Source organism: Dreissena polymorpha, chromosome 12 (genome assembly GCF_020536995.1).
Source record: "Dreissena polymorpha isolate Duluth1 chromosome 12, UMN_Dpol_1.0, whole genome shotgun sequence".
NCBI lineage: Eukaryota > Metazoa > Mollusca > Bivalvia > Myida > Dreissenidae > Dreissena > Dreissena polymorpha.
Window position 1 is genome coordinate 25,607,760 of NC_068366.1, and position 9,819 is coordinate 25,617,578.

General features: G+C 37.3%; 1 long non-coding RNA gene across 1 annotated transcript; it reads left to right on the plus strand.

Annotated features, from left to right (window-relative positions):
• Positions 1–1,610: 1,610 nt before the first annotated feature.
• On the plus strand, positions 1,611–2,214 carry LOC127852989 (uncharacterized). The gene is made up of 2 exons (XR_008036390.1): positions 1,611–1,912; positions 2,006–2,214. It is a non-coding gene; the product is annotated as an uncharacterized LOC127852989 (long non-coding RNA).
• The last annotated feature ends 7,605 nt before the right edge of the window (positions 2,215–9,819 follow it).

The following is a 9,819-nucleotide window of genomic DNA, read 5'->3' on the forward strand; positions in this document are numbered from 1 at the left end:
GCATCTTTTTGGGGAGACTGGACTGATCCTTTGAATGTTCAGCAAATTTGCGTTTGCGATTAGGAATAGCATTGACTAGTCTACCTTTTCCCCCATCGATCAGCTCCGTTTCAATGTGAAGACTGTTGATGTGCTTGCGGTACAAAGGATGCATCACAAACAAAACCTCTAACGCCTGACACAAATTTGTATTTGGATATCCATATTTTGGTTGCAGTGAGTATACGTTAGCATTCATCTCTCTCATTTCGATGCCAGTTTGCAACGCTTCGTATATTTCACCACAGCTTCTCACAATTTTCAGACCTATTGTGAGCTCTTTCTGTGTACTGACAAGCTGAAAGTTTTTACTCGGTAGCACTCCTTTTTTCACCAATATTTCCACGATATCATTTTCCGAACAATCGAGTAATGTCATGACTGCTCGAAAGTAGGTGTTCAGCTTCAATCGTATCTGTGTCCTTTCCAAAGATAGGCAAGTGGATTTCACCGAATAGACTTTGCTAAACTCCTCGATTCCGTGCAACTCCAACACTGGTATTATGCATATCGGCAGTCTGTAGTTTAACGTGGGATTCGACTGCATGTATCTACCCTTCTTTATGCGCTCGTTTAGAGTTGCGAAATGTTCTGGTACTAATGTTTTCAATATTTTGAAGTAGCACATATCAATCTTTTCATCGGCAACAGAAAACATCAAGTCAACATATCGTTCAAACGCAGCTAGTGTCGGTTCATCGAGAAACACATGGTCCAGCGTTGGCTTGTAGTTCAAGTAGTCATACGGACTGTTAGTTATCGACGTAAAACGCAGTCCCTCGACATCTGTGAAAGGACATGTAACGCTAAACATGTACTTCTTCTGGTGACCATTCGCATTGAAATTTCTTTTCTCACGAATGAATTTTTCGCACAATGTTTGGACCGACATGTTGTCGCTTCTGTTGTCAGATTGTAAATGAGACACATTCAGTTTTTGTTGCAGTATTTATACAAGTCGTCGTATTACAAATTCCATGATAAAAACCTAAATTGTTGAATTTGAATAACAGAAATGGCTCGTTGCAGCGAAAGGAAAGGCGAAAGCAAATTGAATACACTCATCAAAGCAAACCAACCCGAGTTGCTAGCTACACACATTAATCAAAACTTTGGTTTCGATTCATCGTGTTACATTGTTATCAAAGAAAAACATGTTTTGCCTGTTGATTTCACACAAACAGACCTAGAACAAGTTGTCATTCATATATCTAAACCTGAATACATACAGTTTGTGAAGCTCAGGTTTAGTGGTTCTCAAAGCAATGGGTCTGATTTTCTGCTTTGCGAACAAACCGATTACGAAGATAACTACGGCAATGAGGTTTATCAGTGTCACCTTTATTTTTCAAGAACATGTACCAAAGATATGGCAGCTACAAGCTATTACTTGACACAAGCCTTAAGTATGATTGGAGTACTAACATTTTCAAAGAATACGCATGACAAACTGGCTTCGTGTCTAATCAAACGTTATGGTCAAACACTCGTACCCAAATGCACTACTGATTTTTGGAACAAACAACTTGACTCATTTCGCATGAGAAGCATTCTTGAGGTCTCGCAGCAAGATGACTCAGCGACACTTCGTGATGAAATTGAGCGTTTGGTGCAAACAAAGTACAACTTTGTTTCTTGTCAATACAATACTGCAAACAAAATTCTCAATATTCTGTACACGAACACAAGTGACAACAACTTTGGGTTAGTGGTTCTCAAACAGTCGCTGAATATAAAATGCGCTACATGACTATTGATTCAAATCATTTTTGATTTAAACACCAAAGCGACAACATGTCTGTACCAGCAAATAAATTTCAAGTTCCACAGACTGAGAATTGGGACTTAGAAATAAGCCAGTCCGAGATGAAAAGTAAGTTGTGTTGATAAGATATTGTGTTTTCATAGCAGTTTTTATTGTAAGCATTGTTCATTTAGTTGTTAACTTTTGCTTTTTCTGTTTCAGAAAATACCAGCATCGGGGTGGTAACTCCAAAAACGAAAACCGAAGACTGGGAAGCTGAAATTGCGGTGGCGAAACGTCCTCCATTCTTTCTCAGCGTGGGCAAAATAACACAGCGACGTATAAACCGAATGCACCGATGCTGGACCTGTCACTGCGTGCCTGTCAATTGTCGATGTGCAAAATATTGAATAAACTTGTTGAAACGTTAACATGTGTTTGTTTGTTTGGTAGAAAATGTTATATAGGTAGTAACTTGAAAATTGATTCTATACACCTAAACAATGCTAGCCGTTGAACTCAAAGATTTGGGATTTTTTCGACATATGTTGCGTTTGAATATTGAAAAGTGGAACAAAGCTGTCGAAATGTACATCATGGATCTCTATCCAGATGTGAAGTTTACATTTTCGACGCGAGATCAATGTTGGAAAGCGACAGATACGGAAATTGTGTACTATGTCGATATTGAGGTTATTCTGATCAATCCGAAATATGATTTGTGCTGGACACACCAAGATCCCACAAAACGACTTCAAACCATTAATGGGATTTTGTTGAGCTCAAAAGCCAAGAGAACAAAACTCGTAACGTTTGACCAAGAGTATTTTTGAGACAAAAAATGTATAAAGATGTTGAAATAACCAATTGCATGTGTAATATAATATCATATCATATCATGGATGATACCGACGCTTTTTGCACGAATGAAACAAGTATGTTCATGAACAACTATATCGACAGACTGAAAACGTTTGAGCATTGGTCTCCCCAAATACAACCAAACAAATACCAGCTTGCTTCGTGCGGGTTGTACTACTTGGGACAACACGACCGTTGCAAATGTTTTCGTTGTGGCATTGTGTTGTATCATTGGAAATCTACAGACGATGCGTTCTTTGAACACCATAAACATTCACCGAATTGCCAGTTTTTGCGAATGGTGGATCCAGGAACAAGACTGTTGATAAACACATGAGTAGGTTTTGTATGATCGTGTTGTTAATAAATATCATGAACCGTTCAATTCGTTTTGTTCTTATTCTTGTAGTAACATATACTTATTCATGCAACTACCAAACGCAGAGTTGAAAAACAAGTACTATTGTGTGCACGAATGTTTGATTTCGCTATTGCGTTAGTTATTGATATAACCCAGTGTCGTATGTTTTCTCAAACTATATTATCCAACTCTAATCAAAGCAAATACAAACAACTATGTATATGTAGTTTCAAACGATTTTATTCTGCAACAATCAATATTTCAAACATTCAATCTTTCGCAACAACAACGTACAACAGTTTACATAGTCCACTAGATCAGCCCACATAGTCCACTCGATCAGTCCATCACAGATGCAAAAGCCTCACTCCTCTGTTTTGGCCGTAACCCTGAATTTCGCCACACCATTCGCAGCGATCGTCGATCCGCGTACATGACACACAGCTGAGGGCCTCGCATCTACGGCAAAAGTTCACCATCGAAAAAAAGTTTTTGCACCTATGACACACAATCACTAACGTAGTGTCATAAACAGTTGGCAGCATTTCGCCCATGCTCTTAATCCATCTGTCACAAGCTGCTTTGTTGTTTCCAGCTAACGACTCATTCTCACGATGCTTATTCTGCCTCTCTAACCATGCCTGGAAACTGCCACTTTTCTCCACACTTGACATCCATTGCTCGCAAGCTTTTCTGTTACTCATTATGCGTGTTGTTCGTTCAGTTTCAAAAATCGAAATGATTCAAACACGATCAATTCGCCCTTTTATAGTATGCCGTTATTCAACTCAACAGCATAAAAACTCGAAATGCATGTCCCTTCCCCAAAACATGAAATTTCACAAAGTCGACAATCGCCCCAATTATATGTAAACAAAGTGTTTTATGTTTTCATCGACGAGTATTTTTATCAACAAGCCGAATTTTGCGGAATATGCGGTGTCATTAGTTCTAGAAAAGATAGTTTTACTTCCTGCTTGACAAAAAGTTTGTAGTTTACTTTGCTTTTTGGAAAAATACAACGTTCAAAGATATGAGTTTCATCCGAACCTTCCGAAAAATGGGTGTTGTTCTATGTACAGTATCGATACATGTATGTGAGGCATTTTCAGGCTTTCTTTCTTGGATTGAGAGTTCAAGAAACGATGAATTCTGTCAAAACATGATTACGATTACAAGTAAGTACCACCAAAATATATTTTTTTGTTTCATGATAGACAAAACCGTGTATTGTTGAAATGTCAACACATCTCAAATGTAAACAAAGAAAAATGAAGTACATGATAAATCATATTGTGTGGATTTTTGTACCAAAGTTAAATGCTCTTAACAAAAGGCGTTTTGCAATTCAGATTATTGTGACCACTTCTGTTTTGTGTTTAAGAAGGCAGTTTGGAACTTGATATGTGTTGTTTTGTTTTTTATCTGCATCAGACCTTTTTGACTGTAGGTTATTTGTAAACATCAAACTCTGCCATACAAAGTTGATTTCTACAATGAATGAACACTTAGTATATACTTTTTACCGAGTGCTGCTAACACCGTGACTGAATATTTCATCTCATGTCATAGGTTGAACAATTTCTGACCAGAATTTACATTTTAATATGATACTTTATGTGACAGAAAACATATGCACTAATTTGTCAGCATATTTCTATTTAGGCTTACTTTTGATATTTTTGACCATATAATGCAAAATTATCCATTTCAAATCTCATTCGCAAGCACATTTCATGTCCCAAACTAAAAAAAAATCTATAAGCACACCAAAATACAAATTTTGCTTTTTACCAACATGTGAATTTTTGGCCACAACAATCTTTCATTCAAGTTGACACAAATATGTGTATCAACAGCAAACCCCATAGGAAGTTTGTCTTGGTTAGAGTACCTATAGTATAGATATTTAAATATCAAGAAGCAAACCCTTCATAACAGGTTATGGTGTACAAAGTTCAAAAAAAGGTATTAACACAAAAAATGGAAAATTTGCATGTTGGTCAGTACAGAAATTGTATTGCACTCACATATGTTATCATGTTGACTTAACAGTGTAGAATATTTCATCTTGAATCAGAATTTGAAATTGTGATACACTGTATGAATTACAAAAGAACATGTGTTCACTTTTTTTTCAAACATTTTTCTCTCTACAAAAAAACTAACTGCATATGTTATTCTGTTTCAGGTCTTTTTTCTGATCAGTTCCCATGTAAGGTATATTTTAGAATTTTGATATAAATCCCACATAACCGGCTATGGTTGAGAATGATGCAAAAAAGGTATTTACACAAAAAGTGGAAACTTTTGCTATTTTGCAGGCATGACAATGTCTGTTTACCAGATTTCATTCAAATACATTTTACAGTGTGTGTGAGCTAGCAAGCACAACCACAAGCCAATTCTTGGTTCAGATTCATAAGCATCTGCATTCTTGTTTCAGTGCAAATATGTGTGAAGGTAATTATGGGTATGAGCTAGCAAGCACATCCACAAGCCATGTTTTGGTTCAGATTTGTTTTATTGAGGTCCATAAGAGAATATTTGAACATTTTGATACATGGCTCTCATAACTGGTCTCATTCAAATGCTTAGAAAAAAAGTATATAAATGCTTTTTAGAAAAATATGGTTTTTTGTCAGCACATTTATGTCTGGCCACAAAACTCATTGTGTGTGTTATGTGTGAAGTGATGTTCAGTTCATATTCTCAGAGTGGTTCAAGGAAGAACGCCTTCTCTTGCAGAAGGAGATCTAGGTTCAAGTCCTAGCTCTGATATGATTTGAGAAATCACTGAATGCAATTTACAGTGTCTGCTTGAGCTAGCAAGCACAACCACAAGTCAATTTTTTGTGCAGATTTGTTTTAGTCGTCTATATGATTAAGAATACAATAATTTTGATACTCGGCTCTCATAACTGGTCTCATTCAAATGCTTAGAAAAAAAGTATATAAATGCTTTTTAGAAAAATATGGTTTTTTGTCAGCACATTCATGTCTGTCCACAAAACTTATTGTGTGTGTTTGTTGTGCCGTGATACTGTGATTCACTGAGCGCATCATACAGTGTTTGCTTGAGCTAGCGAGCACAACCACAAGCCATGTTTTGGTTCAGATTTGTTTTATTCGTCTATATGATTAAGAATACAAGAATTTTGATACTCGGCTTACATAACTGGTCTCATACAAAAAGAGATTGCCATTCCAAGCGCATATTACAGTGTGTGTGATCTAGCAAGCACAGCCACAAGTCAATTTTTTGTGCAGATTTGTTTTATTCGTCTATATGATTAAGAATACAAGAATTTTGATACTCGGCTTACATAACTGGTCTCATACAAAAAGAGATTGCCATTCCAAGCGCATATTACAGTGTGTGTGATCTAGCAAGCACAACCACAAGTCAATTTTTTGTTACAGTCAAGTATGAAAATATGGTTTTCTGTCAGCATATACATATTTGATCACAATACTCATCTGAGCACAATCATGATTGCTAGGTTTTGACTGCTATGCATATTGACTATACAGTATTGATCAGTTCAAACGCCAGAGTAGTAGAATGTATAACGCTTTCTCCAGTCCTGTACTGGTTGGAAGAGATCCAGGTTCAAGTCCTGGCTTTGGCATGAACATGTGAAATGGCTGCATTAGTCAATTTCTTAATTTCTGATCTATCACTATCAAAAGTGACAGGATTAATGGTTATAGAATGCATTAACTAGTACAACATGTTTTCAAAATGTATGTTTCCTTGTTGTAGTAATTGTAAAAGTTGGTGCTCAAATCATGCATAACTAATCATAGAATACAAAAACACAAATGTAAGGTTTAACATAGATTTTATTGATACATAGCTAGCCAAAAATGACATAACCCGGTCCAAAACAACCAGTTTTACAATCATATGGTATTTTGCATTTCAAACAAACAATTTGTTCACCAGTGTTAGCATTTACAAATTCCATGTACTTTGGAAAGCAATTTAGACAACAAAACCCGTGCCCACACTTCTTGCTGAACACTCTAGGTGGATTACTTTCAAGTTTGCATAGTCTGCAGTAGTCGATTTTGCTGCTGCTTTTTAGATGGTTTGAAATAATCAAATCAATTGCATTGGAAATGTTTGTAGCTGCAGTTGTTACGCACGATGTTAACCTCGGCTCATCAATTGGTACAGATTTAACGTACCTTAGCGCCTTATTGAGACTGTCGATTTTTATCTGAGCTTTGCCGTGCGACGATTTTAGTATCTCTTGTTTTTTTAAATACTCTTCGAAAAAGTCTTCATGCTTCTTTTCAGTTGAAATAGCGTCCTGTTTTGCGTTTCGTTTTGGTTTTTTGACAGTTTGACCGTCAGAATTAGCAATAGCTTTTCGTTTATTCGATGTCGTTGTACTAGTTGAACCTGTTGAGTCGTTGGAACATTGCTGTGATGGCTGAGCCATGAAATTAGCTGCTGCATCGTTTTCTCGCGAACGATATTCTGTTTTAATTTCTTCGTCAGTCATTGTGAGAAGTGAGTACAAAATTGGATGCTTTCGTATCATCTCACTGGGTGTTGAATGCAATGGATGAGTTTCATCATCTACACGAACACCAGCATTGGTAAGCTGTTTGGAGAGCGCCATGTCGCTTTGAAATCTCAAGGAAGAATGATTGTGTTGTGTCAAAAACTAGCTATTTATACCCGTGACCTTAATTTTCCTTTTTTAAGGCCAATATGAGCCTGAAGTCGTGTAAGCATAAAACATTCATTTCAAGCATGTAAAACAAAACACAGATTAGATGTTTAATATGATTTATTCATACTATGTATCAACCAATAATGCCATAGCGTGAGCCAACTTGATATGTGGCGTTTTCATCGTACTGATGTTTGCATTTCAAACAAATAAGTCGCCCAGAATTTTTGTTGTAGACATATTCTAAATACTTCATTATGCAGCTGATACAGCAAAATCCGTGTCCGCACGTCTTGCTTATAACTGTTGGTTGATTGTCTTCATTTTTGCATATTCGACACGAGTCGATTTCGCCACTGCTCTGTAGTTCACTTGAGATGCTTTCGATAACATTCGTAATATGCGCTGTCGCATGTCCAAGGGAAGATTTTTGGCTTGAATTTTCAATGGCACTTTCTTCAGATTTTAGCGTCAGCAATACTTTTTTAAGATTATTGATTCGTATCTGAGCTTTACCGTGCAACGATTTTAGTCTCTCTTGTTTTATGAAATACTGCTCTACGAAGTCAGTCTGCTTGTTTCCAGTTGACATTGGGTCTTGTTTTGACGTTCGCGAACCTTTAGGTTTTTTGACAGTTTGGCCGTTATTATTGGCAATAGCTTTGCGTTTATTCGAATCCTTTTTACTAGTCAAACCTGACGAGTCGTTGGAATTGTTATGTACAAGCTGCGCCAAAAAATCCGCAGCTTCTTCGTCTTCTCGCGATTTAAACTGATTGCCAGCTTCTTCGTCTGTCATTTTGAGAAGAGAGTGCACATTTTGACAAGTTTGGTCGAGCTCACTTGGAGTGAGATATAACGGATGACTTTCATCATCCAAACAAAAACCAACATCAGCAAGTTGTTTTGACGTCATTTCGCTTTGCTAACTCAAGAGTGAATGATTGAGTTTTAATAAAAAGACTGGCTTTTATAGAAGACGTTTGAGTTATCTTATTGTTTCTTTACTTCGGAGGATATTGCGAAAAATGTTCATACTACTAGATGTTATATTACACAATGACTCATATTTAGCATTCGATCCATTGCAATTCAATACGACATTGTTCGTAAGCTCAACGTTCTACTTTACACTCAAACTATATCTAACCTGCTCGACTAACAACATACACATCATATGCATTTAAACATTTTATTTTACAACAAACATCAAACATATGAAAACAGTCAAAACATCTAATCAGTGAAAAGCATTCGCACCCAGCCAGTAACGTCAGCTCGACACATAGCGCAGTCTCCATCAAACATCATCAGGCAGCAGTTTTCACAAAAAGTGTGCCCACACCTTGTCAAGGTACTGTTTTTTTCCTCATCGTAGCATATGGTACACGTTTTCAATGCTCGAATAGCCTCTTCTTTTTCTTCTTGAAGTTTTGTTCTAAGCGAATCCAAAGCCTGCTCTTTTTCAAATAGGAGCTGCGATATTATCCTATCGGTTTCGAGTTCATGCTGCTCTTTTAGCGCGCGTTCGCGTTTAGACCACTCATCCTCGAAGAAACGCTCTTGATCATTAATCAAATGTTCGCTCGCTTCTCGCTGATAAGATGAAGCCTTTTGAATACACGATACCATTTTCTTGCAGACATCGCGACCTTCCTTTGACATAGCGTAGTCGCTGCTGTTCACAAACGCTGTAACCTGACTTCCAAGTCTGTTCAGTTGATAGCCGAACGACTTTAGATCAATTGACGCCGATTGTTCTGGTCGAGTGTATGGCTTTGTAGCATGTCGCTTGCCCTTGCCAGTCGTTTCGCTACTACCACTAGCGGCGTCTGTGTCCTCGAACTTTGGCAGTCGGTGTGCGTATTTCGGCATGATTTCGAGTCAATAAACTCTCTTGGAGTCTCAAATCAAGAATGATGACAATAGCTGTCCGTGTCGCTTTATATACCCAACGGGCTGGTGCGTTTTCAGTATATAGACAAAGCATAGCGCTTACATACCAAAGTCCTTGATAAAGATGAATAGCAAATTTCTTACGCGTGGTAAGTGTAGACATTCATATCTGAGAAAAGCGATGAACAAAGTGGCATGTCTGAGAGATTTTGATCAAACGTACGTTAGCG